Source organism: Mus caroli, unplaced genomic scaffold (assembly GCF_978045245.1).
Source record: "Mus caroli unplaced genomic scaffold, Mus_caroli_1 scaffold_2, whole genome shotgun sequence".
Lineage (NCBI taxonomy): Eukaryota > Metazoa > Chordata > Mammalia > Rodentia > Muridae > Mus > Mus caroli.
This window is the reverse complement of record NW_028227257.1, coordinates 146,748,527-146,758,209: the sequence shown is the minus strand read 5'-3', so window position 1 is coordinate 146,758,209 and position 9,683 is coordinate 146,748,527. Positions and strand designations below refer to the sequence as shown.

General features: G+C 50.3%; 1 long non-coding RNA gene across 1 annotated transcript; it reads left to right on the top strand.

Annotated features, from left to right (window-relative positions):
• The first annotated feature begins 3,203 nt into the window (after positions 1-3,203).
• LOC147005941 (uncharacterized) lies at positions 3,204-7,225 on the top strand. The gene is made up of 3 exons (XR_015045367.1): positions 3,204-3,344; positions 4,414-4,470; positions 5,543-7,225. It is a non-coding gene; the product is annotated as an uncharacterized LOC147005941 (long non-coding RNA).
• Positions 7,226-9,683: the final 2,458 nt, after the last annotated feature.

The window sequence follows — 9,683 nt, the reverse complement described above, 5'->3', positions numbered from 1 at the left end:
GTGCTCTGCCCATTTTGATTGGTGAGCTCCATAGCCCCTCCCAAGAGTCCTTCTGTCTCTGGACTTGGATATGACTCCAGATTCTGGTATCCTCAATGCCTCTGAGCCTTGCCACCCCTGAAACACCATCTTCATCACAAGCAGTGGCCTACACTTCCTACAGTGTCTCCCATGGCCACCTGTAGTATTGGTTTCTTCCCACAGTGGGCCTCTCTGCAGGTCTGTGCTTGCAGCTCCCGCCCTTAGCCTCAGGTTACAGATAAGAAAACTGAGGCTTATGCCCAAGAGCAGCAAGAGCCCTGGAACTAGATGAGGCTACAGTCACTGTGGGGCAAGGCCCGCCCCAACCAGTTTGTTCTAGAACAAAGTGAGTGAGGCCGGTGTGGGCTGGTGTTCTTGAAGGCGTGAACTTGAAGGAAACCAAGAGAAGAGGGTGTGTGTGAGGAAGCAAGAGAGCGAGCACAGCAGGTATCTGCGGGAAGAGGCTGGAATCTGCTGCTTCGTAGGCCCTGGGGTGGCCCTTAGCCTGCTGAATGGAGGACGTTGAAATAGAAGCACAGGCGAGCTCACCACAGGGAGCTCCAGTGTGGTGCGGAGTGCCGGGGTTTGTACTGTGTTGAACTGGGCGGCCTGAGCTGAGAAGTGGTTGGCTGGATTCTTAGAGACACTTTCTCTACCCTTAGTGAAAGGTAGAGAGGAGTCATGATGTGGCTCCAAGGCTACTTTGCTGGTCCAGGCTTCAGCCCAGCAGGCAGGGACAGGAGGCTGGAAACAGCATCATGAGATGTGCATGGGAGCTGAGGATGTCCAAGCACAGCCCAGTGCCTTCTGGAGGATATACCGTGGGGTCCAGGGCAACTCCTGGGTGACTCCAGCAGAATGGGAATACAGCTGCCAGAGTGAAGATGGTGGCTTAGGGGTGAGGAGGGAAACTGAGTCATCACAGCGCACAGGCTTAGTGGCCAGTGCGGTCTCAAACTAAGGCCGAGATTTGGTGATTTTTCAGCCAGGGTCTCAAGCACTGGGAGAGCAAACACATATTACCACAACCCGTTTAAAACATCTGCCTTTTTTTCCAGTTACTACTCTGACCTAGATGGAGTGTGTGTGTGTCCTGGGTGTCTCTTAAGTCCTCACTGCATTTGTAAGAACAAAACATAGAACAAGCTCACATATAGCCTCTCACAGTTACTTTGTCCCTATAATTCTTTTTACCACAAGTGCAAATGCTTATAATATGTGTTCATCGTGCAAATATTTATAATGTGTGTGTAATCCTTGGGGTAAAAGCTACCTAACCACAGGGCTGGAGAGATGGCTCAGTGGTTAGCAGCACTGGCTGCTCTTCCAGAGGTCCTGAGTTCAATTCCCAGCAACCACATGGTGACTCACCCACTGTAATGGGATCCAATGCTCTCATCTGGTATACATGAAGACAGTGTAGTCATATACATTAAACAAATAAACAAACAAACAAATACATAAATCTTAAAAAAAAAAAAAAAAAGATGCCTAACCACACATTTGAGACAGAGACCATGGTCTCGGATCCTAAAAGTGGTCATTTCCCAGACAATCAGGAGAGCTAACAGATGGAACCCAGGAACAAGACACTCTGAGAGAAGACATGGGAAATAACACAGCAGAGGCAAGGGTGGCTCAGGTCTCCTGGGTCCTGCTTAAAGCTCACCAACCCCTCCTATAAGAGACAGATGGTCTAACCTGAGGCAAGGCCACAGGCACTCGCTAGGCTTCACACCTGTTTATTAGGTGGTACTGTTGGCACAGGGGGCTTTTAACTGTAGCATCACATACACACACACACAGACACACACATAAATGAATCATACAGAAAACTGTCCATGTTGTCTGTGCAGCCCAGATTGTCTGAAAGAGACCACAATTAGGCAACCGTTAAATTTACTGAAGGCTCTGGAGCCCTCTTCCTCACCACCCTACAAATGCCTGCCAATCTGCCTTCCTCAAAAGAATTCTCCATGCATAGAGCACCCAGGTATGAGACTCATTCAGGACATGTTGTGCGCTGTGGGACCATGGTCTGCGTTTGCACCATTCTGCTCCAGTGGTATGTAGGACTCGGCCGGGCTACCCAGACTGTGTCACTGTAGTCACTGTATTCTGTCTCTGTCTCTGTCTCTGTCTCTGTCTCTGTCTCTGTCTCTGTCTCTGTCTCTCCCCCCCCCCCTTCTCTCTCTCTTCTCTCTTTCTCAATAGGGCTAGCCCGGAACTCACTTTGTAGCTGAGGCTGACCTATGAGGTTCTGATCCTCCCATTCAACCTCCTGAGTACTGAGTTTGCAGATTTGCTCTGCCATGCCCAGTTTATGTGCTGTCAGGATTGAGCCTGGGACTTCATATGTGCTAGGCAAGTCCTCTACCAACTGAGCTGCATCTAAAGCCTCTATGTGCAGTCTTTATGTGTCCCCTAGTGCATGGCATGTGTGTGTGCCTGCACCTCTATGCACTCGTACAAAACACTGGGCCTTCTGTGTACAGACAGCATTGGGCATTATGACTCTCCATATCCATGGTCAAGAGTAGCATCAGGACATCAGTCTGTGGTAGGTTGAAGCAGGGGAATTGGTGCAAGTTTGAGGCCAGCCTGAGCTACAGAGTATGTTCCAGATGAGACTGCGGTCCAGAATGAGTCCGTTCCCTACCTCTTTATTCTCATGTCTAATTAAAGCAAGTTTTAGGCTAGGAGTGACTTTGCACCCTCAGGGGACTTGCAGCAAGTTTAAAGTGGCTGTCATGGCTATGGGAGCTGGTAGCATCTCGAGTACAGAGGTAAGGATGCTAAAAATTACCCCTCAGTGTGCAAGACAGCCATCACCCTCTGCCAGGAAGGACCCCTGCTCCAAAGCTTGACCCACCTGAAAAGGCCGGGAGATTCAATAGGGCTGGTAACTTCAACTCCCAGACTCACTCCACATAGGAGCTTAAAGAGACAGATGTGTCTCTGAAGACTGTGAACATGGGAAGACATAGAACCCTGTGACAGAAGCTACTGGAACCAGAACAAATGGAGAAAGAAAAAAAAAAAGATAAAGCTCACTCCAGGTATCTAAGCTTAAGTAGGGACCAGAAAGGCAGGTGAGCAGAGGGGAATAGTGAACAAAGCCGCAGGTGCGATGTCTCAAAGGGAGGTCTCTGGGCTGCCTGGGAACAACATGAAGTGTCTCTGAAGGACAGAAGATGCTTTTTGCTGAGACAACCAGCAAGAGGGGACGGAGGTGACTGAGGTGACTGAATGCTGAAAGAGCAGGAAGAACCGCTCAGGGCAGTTGGGATAAGACATCAACTGGACAGGACCTCAGCAAGAAGGTAAGGGCAGGGTGGGGCAGAAACCTTCCCCAACTCCATAAAAAAGTTGCCCCAGCTTCCCAGGATCACTTAAGGCCCTGAAAAGGGGTTAGATTTGGGGGAGACTCCTCCCCATCCTTCCTGAGGCACAAGAGCCCTGGAGAGGGGGTGATTCCCACAAGCAGGGTGACATGGGCACAGTGTGTCCCCAGATGCTAGGTAGCACATGGAGACTTCATCTGACTTCCTGGAAGTTCTGATGCTTGGAACAGTGGCCTGGTCCAGGTGGGGACAGTGGGGCAGCTTTAGTATCTCTACAGAGATTTCTATGGATTCCATATGGTAGATAAGAGTGGAGGTCTGGTGCTGGGGGGCGGGGCATAAGCTTACCTTGTCTGTCAGGCCCTGAGGCTCTACCTGTGGCACAGTGGGATCACTAGGTGGGCCACTGGTCACCAACAGTAGTTGAAACTGACCACCCAGCACCTCATAGGGGTGGGGTCCCTGCAGACTCTGCCTGGCTCGGTGCCTCACTGAGCCAGCCTGGCTCTCCTGGCTCCCAGAGAGCAGGGCCAGGCCTCCTGGGTGTTCTGAGAGCTCGTTATCCCGTCAGCTCTGGAACCGCACCTGCTCTCCTGGTCTCCTGTGATCTCAATTAATCCGTCCTGCCCTGATTAATTAGCAGGGTTAATTATGACGGCTGCTGCCGTTGATGCCTAAGAGAGAAAGCCCATCTAAGTGGTAGAGTAGATACCCAGCCCGGGCAAGGCAGGTATCTCCCTGCTTACACCCCTTACACATATATATAGAGCCCTGCTTTACACAGAACCTTGGCCAGGAGCCTCAGGATGTCATCCATGTGGGACCTTTCAAGGGCTGGGCCTAGCAGTCCTTCTGGGCATTGCCTGAGACAAAGGGACAGGTCCATGACTCTGGGTTGAGTGCCTCGGGCCTGGACCGTTAGGTAACATGTTAGGCCTCACCTCTGCACATCTCTGTGAGCCCACAAGAAGGAGTCTAGGTTGCCTTATTGGCAGGAGCCCTTGGCCCATACGTGCCCACCTGATGTTTGATATCTCTTTGTCTCTAGACTCAAAGACCACTGTGGGCTGGGAGACAAGGCTCCAGGAAAGGTTCAAGATCAAAAGTAAGTTGCTATGGTCAAGTCTGCCCTATCTTCTACATGGAAACTGCCTCAGGGACTCCCAAGAGTCCCACCCTGCACCCTTCTTTCATCATCAGATGCTGGCGAGATGTGGCCCAGGTTATACCAGCCTCTCCCAGCAACTGAGCTGCAGACCCTCCCAAACCCCAGAGCCATTCCCCATCTCCCTTCCTACTCCCCACGCCTGCCCACTCCTCCTCTGAACTCTACGCCCTCCTTGCCAGCCCAAGGGTCACCTAACCATACCTGGCCTGACCGCAGACTCTTCCAAGTTGGACTACCCCACCCCAGGCCCTCACACCTCCTCTGGGCACCCATCTATTATCCTCGTGGCCAAACCATGATCCATTACACCGCCCGCGCCTGGCAAAATGTATCATTACCTGCACCCTCGGCACTTCCCAGATCAATCCACTTCTTAAATGTAGTAATAGAGGAGAGGATTAGGTACTAGAAAACTCATTATGAAAATGGCGTACTCAAATTCTTTAAAGGTGATATTTCATAAAATAGACCCGGCCTGCCGCGTGCCTCAATCATTCTTTTTAATAGCTCAGTAGCAGCCAGAAAATAAAGTATTCATGAAGATTGAAGAAGATGAACCCATGAACTTCAATTTAATTGGTGCAAATTAAAACGATCCATCTTTCCGCGCTGTCCGTCTATCTCCAATCAGCCCCACGCTGCACGTCCGGCGCCCTGATTACAATTATCTTTTAATAGGAAAACTTGTCAGTTTTTGTGTGATTTACAGAAGCTTGAGCAAGCGTATAGGTATCAAATAGGGCCTGGGTGTGGGATCCTCCTCCTGGCTCCCTGGCTCTGGGGAAACTGGGTGGGGATGGGGGAGGTGCTGTCCAGTGGTGGGGGAGGGGCTGGTGGACCAGGGCATATCTGAGTTTATGATGTGCTGTGTCTCCTCATCAGGCCCTGTCTCCTCCAGGTCCACAGCTGGTAGACAAGGAGCAGTGATGGCCACCATCACTCTCAAGGCCAGAGAATGTGCCTTTGTCTCTCTCCCTATCTTTCCCTATTCCCTACAATTCTCTCCTAGGAGACCCTGTGGGGACAGACACATAAGATTTTCTGAGGACGGAAAGCCTGGCACGTGATGAGAGGATTGGAAACAGGAAATGCAGGAATCTGTACGCATCTGTCCCCAAAGATGAGGAAGACATAGGGTCCTGGTCCTCTGAAGCCATTCTGCAAGGCCAAGGCAAGGTGGCTTAGTATCATGAGTGACAGCATCACAGAGAACCAGTGGCTCATACAAGGAGGTGACCATCTGGCCCACACTGGTTCTATTCAGTTCACCTTGGCTATGTTCACTTGGCTGCCCATCTGCCCATTCATCCATCCATCCATCCAACAGTAAAGATTTGCTGAGTTCCTGCTAAATGTCCAGTGTTGAATATCAAGCATTGAACTAATTTGGCCAAGTGATCATGGCAGAAAAAAGGCCTTCCAACCCATAGGACCCACACAGGACTCATTGCCTGCTAGCTATTATCCCTTTAAAATTATAAATGAATCATTATTGTTATTATTATTATTTATTTGGTTTTTTTTTTTGGAGACAGAATCTTACTATATAACTCTGACTGTCCTGGAATTCACTGTGTAGACTAGGCTGGCTCAAACTCACAGAGATCCTCCTGCCTCTGTCTTCTGAGTGGGACTTAAGCTGGGATTTAAGACTCAGCTGAATGAATTCATTTTTCTTTTATTTACGCATTTTAAATTTTTCTTATATGTGCATGGGTGTTTTGCCTGCACATATGTCTATGCATCATGCGTGTGTCTGGTGTCTTCAGAAGCCAAGAGGACATCAGTTCTCCTGGGACTGGAGGGATAAACAGTTGTGAGCAACCATGTGGGAGCGGAGTGCTCTGTCAGTGCTCTTAACCGCTGAGCCTGAGCCGCCTCTCCAGCCTCTCACAAGTGATCAGTGAATGCATTCTCACTGTAAAACTGTAAACAACCCAGATGAAGTGCCCTGGTCACTCTGCTCCACAGACTGCAGGCTTGGCAGGGAGTGAGCTGGGAACCACTGGGGCAGCTTCAGAACAGCACTGCCTTCAGAAAGCCTCTGGCCTCAAAACACCCAAAGTAGAGAGAACCAAGTGCTCCTGACGTTTGCCCCGGGGACAGACTCCTGTATGTGTGCTAACATTAGTTCAGGTGCCTGTGTCATTGATTATTCATCTGTCTGAATGTCCCCACCAAAACTGTCATGGGCCCCTCCCCTGCCCTGACGACTCTGGAGGGGGATGGGCAGCCTATCCTGCTTCTACTACCACCTTCACCTAAGGGTTTAAGCACATACACCCCTTCCATCCTTCACACACACTTGATACAGTAGATACTGTTCTTTGCTGCAGTGGCAAATCACCCATCCATGAGAGGCTCAACCCTAGCCAAGTGGGGTCTGAAAATTCAGCTCCCCAGGAACTGTCTCATTAAGAAATAAGAATGTCCGGGGCCAAGCAAACACAGAAGTGGATGATCACAGTCAGCTATTGGATGGATCACACGGCCCCCAATGGAGGAGCTAGAGAAATTACCCAAGGAGCTAAAGGGAACTGCAACCCTATAGGTGGAACAACAATATGAACTAACCAGTACCCCGGAGCTCTTGTCTCTAGCTGCATATATATCAAAAGATGGCCTAGTCGGCCATCACTGCAAAGAGAGGCCCATTGGACTTGCAAACTTTATATGCCCCAGTACAGGGGAACCCCAGGGCCAAAAAGGGGGAGTGGGTGGGTGGGGGATTGGAGGGGTGGGTATGGGGGACTTTTGGGATAGCATTGAAAATGTAAACAAGGAAAATACCTAATAAAAAAAATAAATTAAAAAAAAGAAAGAAAGAAATAAGAATGTGCCAAGCTGTGGTAGTGCATGCCTTTAATTCCAGCACTTGAGAGGCAGAGGCAGGCAGATCTCCTAGTTCGAGGCCAGCCTGGACTACATAATGAGTTCCAGGATAGTCAGGGCTAAACAAAGAAACCCTGTCCCAAAAAGAGACAAGAAATAAGCACAAGCTGGCACATAGCACAGACCTATAATCCCAGCTACGCAGGAGGCTGAGGCAGGAGGATCACACAAGTTCAAGGGCTGCTGGACCTACAGAGTGAGTTTAAGGCCAGCTTGGACAATTTAGTGAGACCCTATCTCACAATAAACAAGCACAAAAGGGCTTGGACTATCCCAGTGGTGGACCTGGCCTAGGACCACAGGCCAAAAAAGGATGGAGAAGGTTCCGGGGTGTGGGGGGAGGCAGGGAAGAGAGAGGGAGGGAAAAAAGGAAGGTAGAAAACAGGAAAGAGAGAGAGAGCGAGAGCGAGCGAGAGAGAGAGCACAAAGTAAGACTGCTAAGGGTACTCTCTAAGCATTTTCACAAACACATCCACTGGATCTCTTTCAGGCCCCAGTACAAATCCCACGAAAAAGGCCCAATTAGCCTGTTGGTCAGCTCTGTCTGCTGCTGCTGCCCTCACAGAGGCCCTACTGTCAGGGCACCTCCTGTGGAGGCCTAGGTCTCACCTAGAGCCCAAGCAGAGCTGACCTCCCTCTAAGTGGGGGCATAGTAAGCATTTGACAGGGGGGATGCACACAAGGTCTCCTATGCCCTCTGCTTCCAAGTCTTAGCCTGAGTTGGCCTGGTGGCTTCAGCCTAACTGCAAGGGAGGCTGGGAGATGCAAGTGAGCTCAGAAAACCCCACCACTGTATTTGTAGATGTGCCATGGAGACACAGAGAGGCTAAGGAATTTGTCGTGCTAGTGACAGTGTGCACTCCTTATTCGCACATGGGACAAGTTCACATGCACATTTATAGCTAGAGGTGGCATGGCAATGCTACCTTCACCCATGCGTGTCTGTGCTTATGGGATGCCTGCCTCCTCGCTGGGCGAAGGAGACCCAGAGAGCTGACTGAGGGCATGGAAAGCCTAACTGGGGACAGGACAGGCTCTCTTAGTTGTCAACCCCTGCACTGAGACCTCAGCTGCTCCTGGGGAATCAGCAGCCCAGCCCACACCTACAGCCTGGGCAGAGCCCTCCCTGTGGTGGTACCAACCCCCGCCCACTCCCCAGCAAGGCTCTGAAGCAAGCTTTTTGTAAAACCGAGAAGTGTAGCACACAGTATGCACAAATGCTGCCACCCTCACATCCGTCTGCCTCCCACAAATACAATCAGAGGACACAGAGGTGTGGGGGTGTGTTGGAAAGAAGTTTGGATTTACTCACAGAAATGGCAGTACGATGTGCCAGCCACATGCCCACAATAGAAACTGCCATAAAAATAAACGACAAACCGCATCTCCAAAGTGTCAGGATGTGGGCTGGAGAGATGACTCAGCGGCTACGAGCACTTGTTGCTCTTCCCCTGGAAGCTGAGTTCAGTTCCCAGCACCCACACTGGGTAACTCACAATCCCCATAGCTTTAGCTCTAGGCTATCCAAGAGCCTCTTCTAACTTCTGTAGGCACACACACACACATACACAACAAAGATAAAGTAAATGTTTTCTTCCTGACATAGGAAGAAGCCTGTGTGGTGGGAAGGAAGGTGCCCTCCAGAGGCTCCTATGATTGGATTGATCAATTGGTCCCCAGCTGGTAATGCTGTCTTGGGAGGTACTGGAAACTTGGTCCCCTGTTCTAGCCGGTTTCTCTGCTTCCTTACTGCAGGTGCAATGTGCTCTGCTACCTCCCGTTCCTGCTCCCATCCCTGCCTGCCGTGATGGACTCTGCCCCTGAAACAGTGAGCCAAAGTAAACTCCTCCTCCCCTAAGTCACTGCTCGTCAGGTATTTGGTCTCAGCAATGGGAGAAATAACTAATTAGCCCCCCTCAACAGAGTGAGGTGTCTCAACAGAGGGGGTGTCCCTGGGCTCCAGTGTAGCGTTTTCAACAGTTTCTAGCTAGCCTCAGACACTTGACTCATCTCTTCCAAAACTCAGTCCACACAGAACTGGAAAGTCACTCAGCAATACCCTGTGGCTCCCATCAGGTTTGTTCTCCAGCACATTCTGGATTCAGAAACACAGATGTACCCAGACACTCGTGAAATCATATATACCTACCAGACACACTGTCACACACACATACACACACGAACCCAACCACATGCCTGCCAGACTCCCTGGCACACACATATGCACACAGGAACATAATCACATGCTTACCAGATCC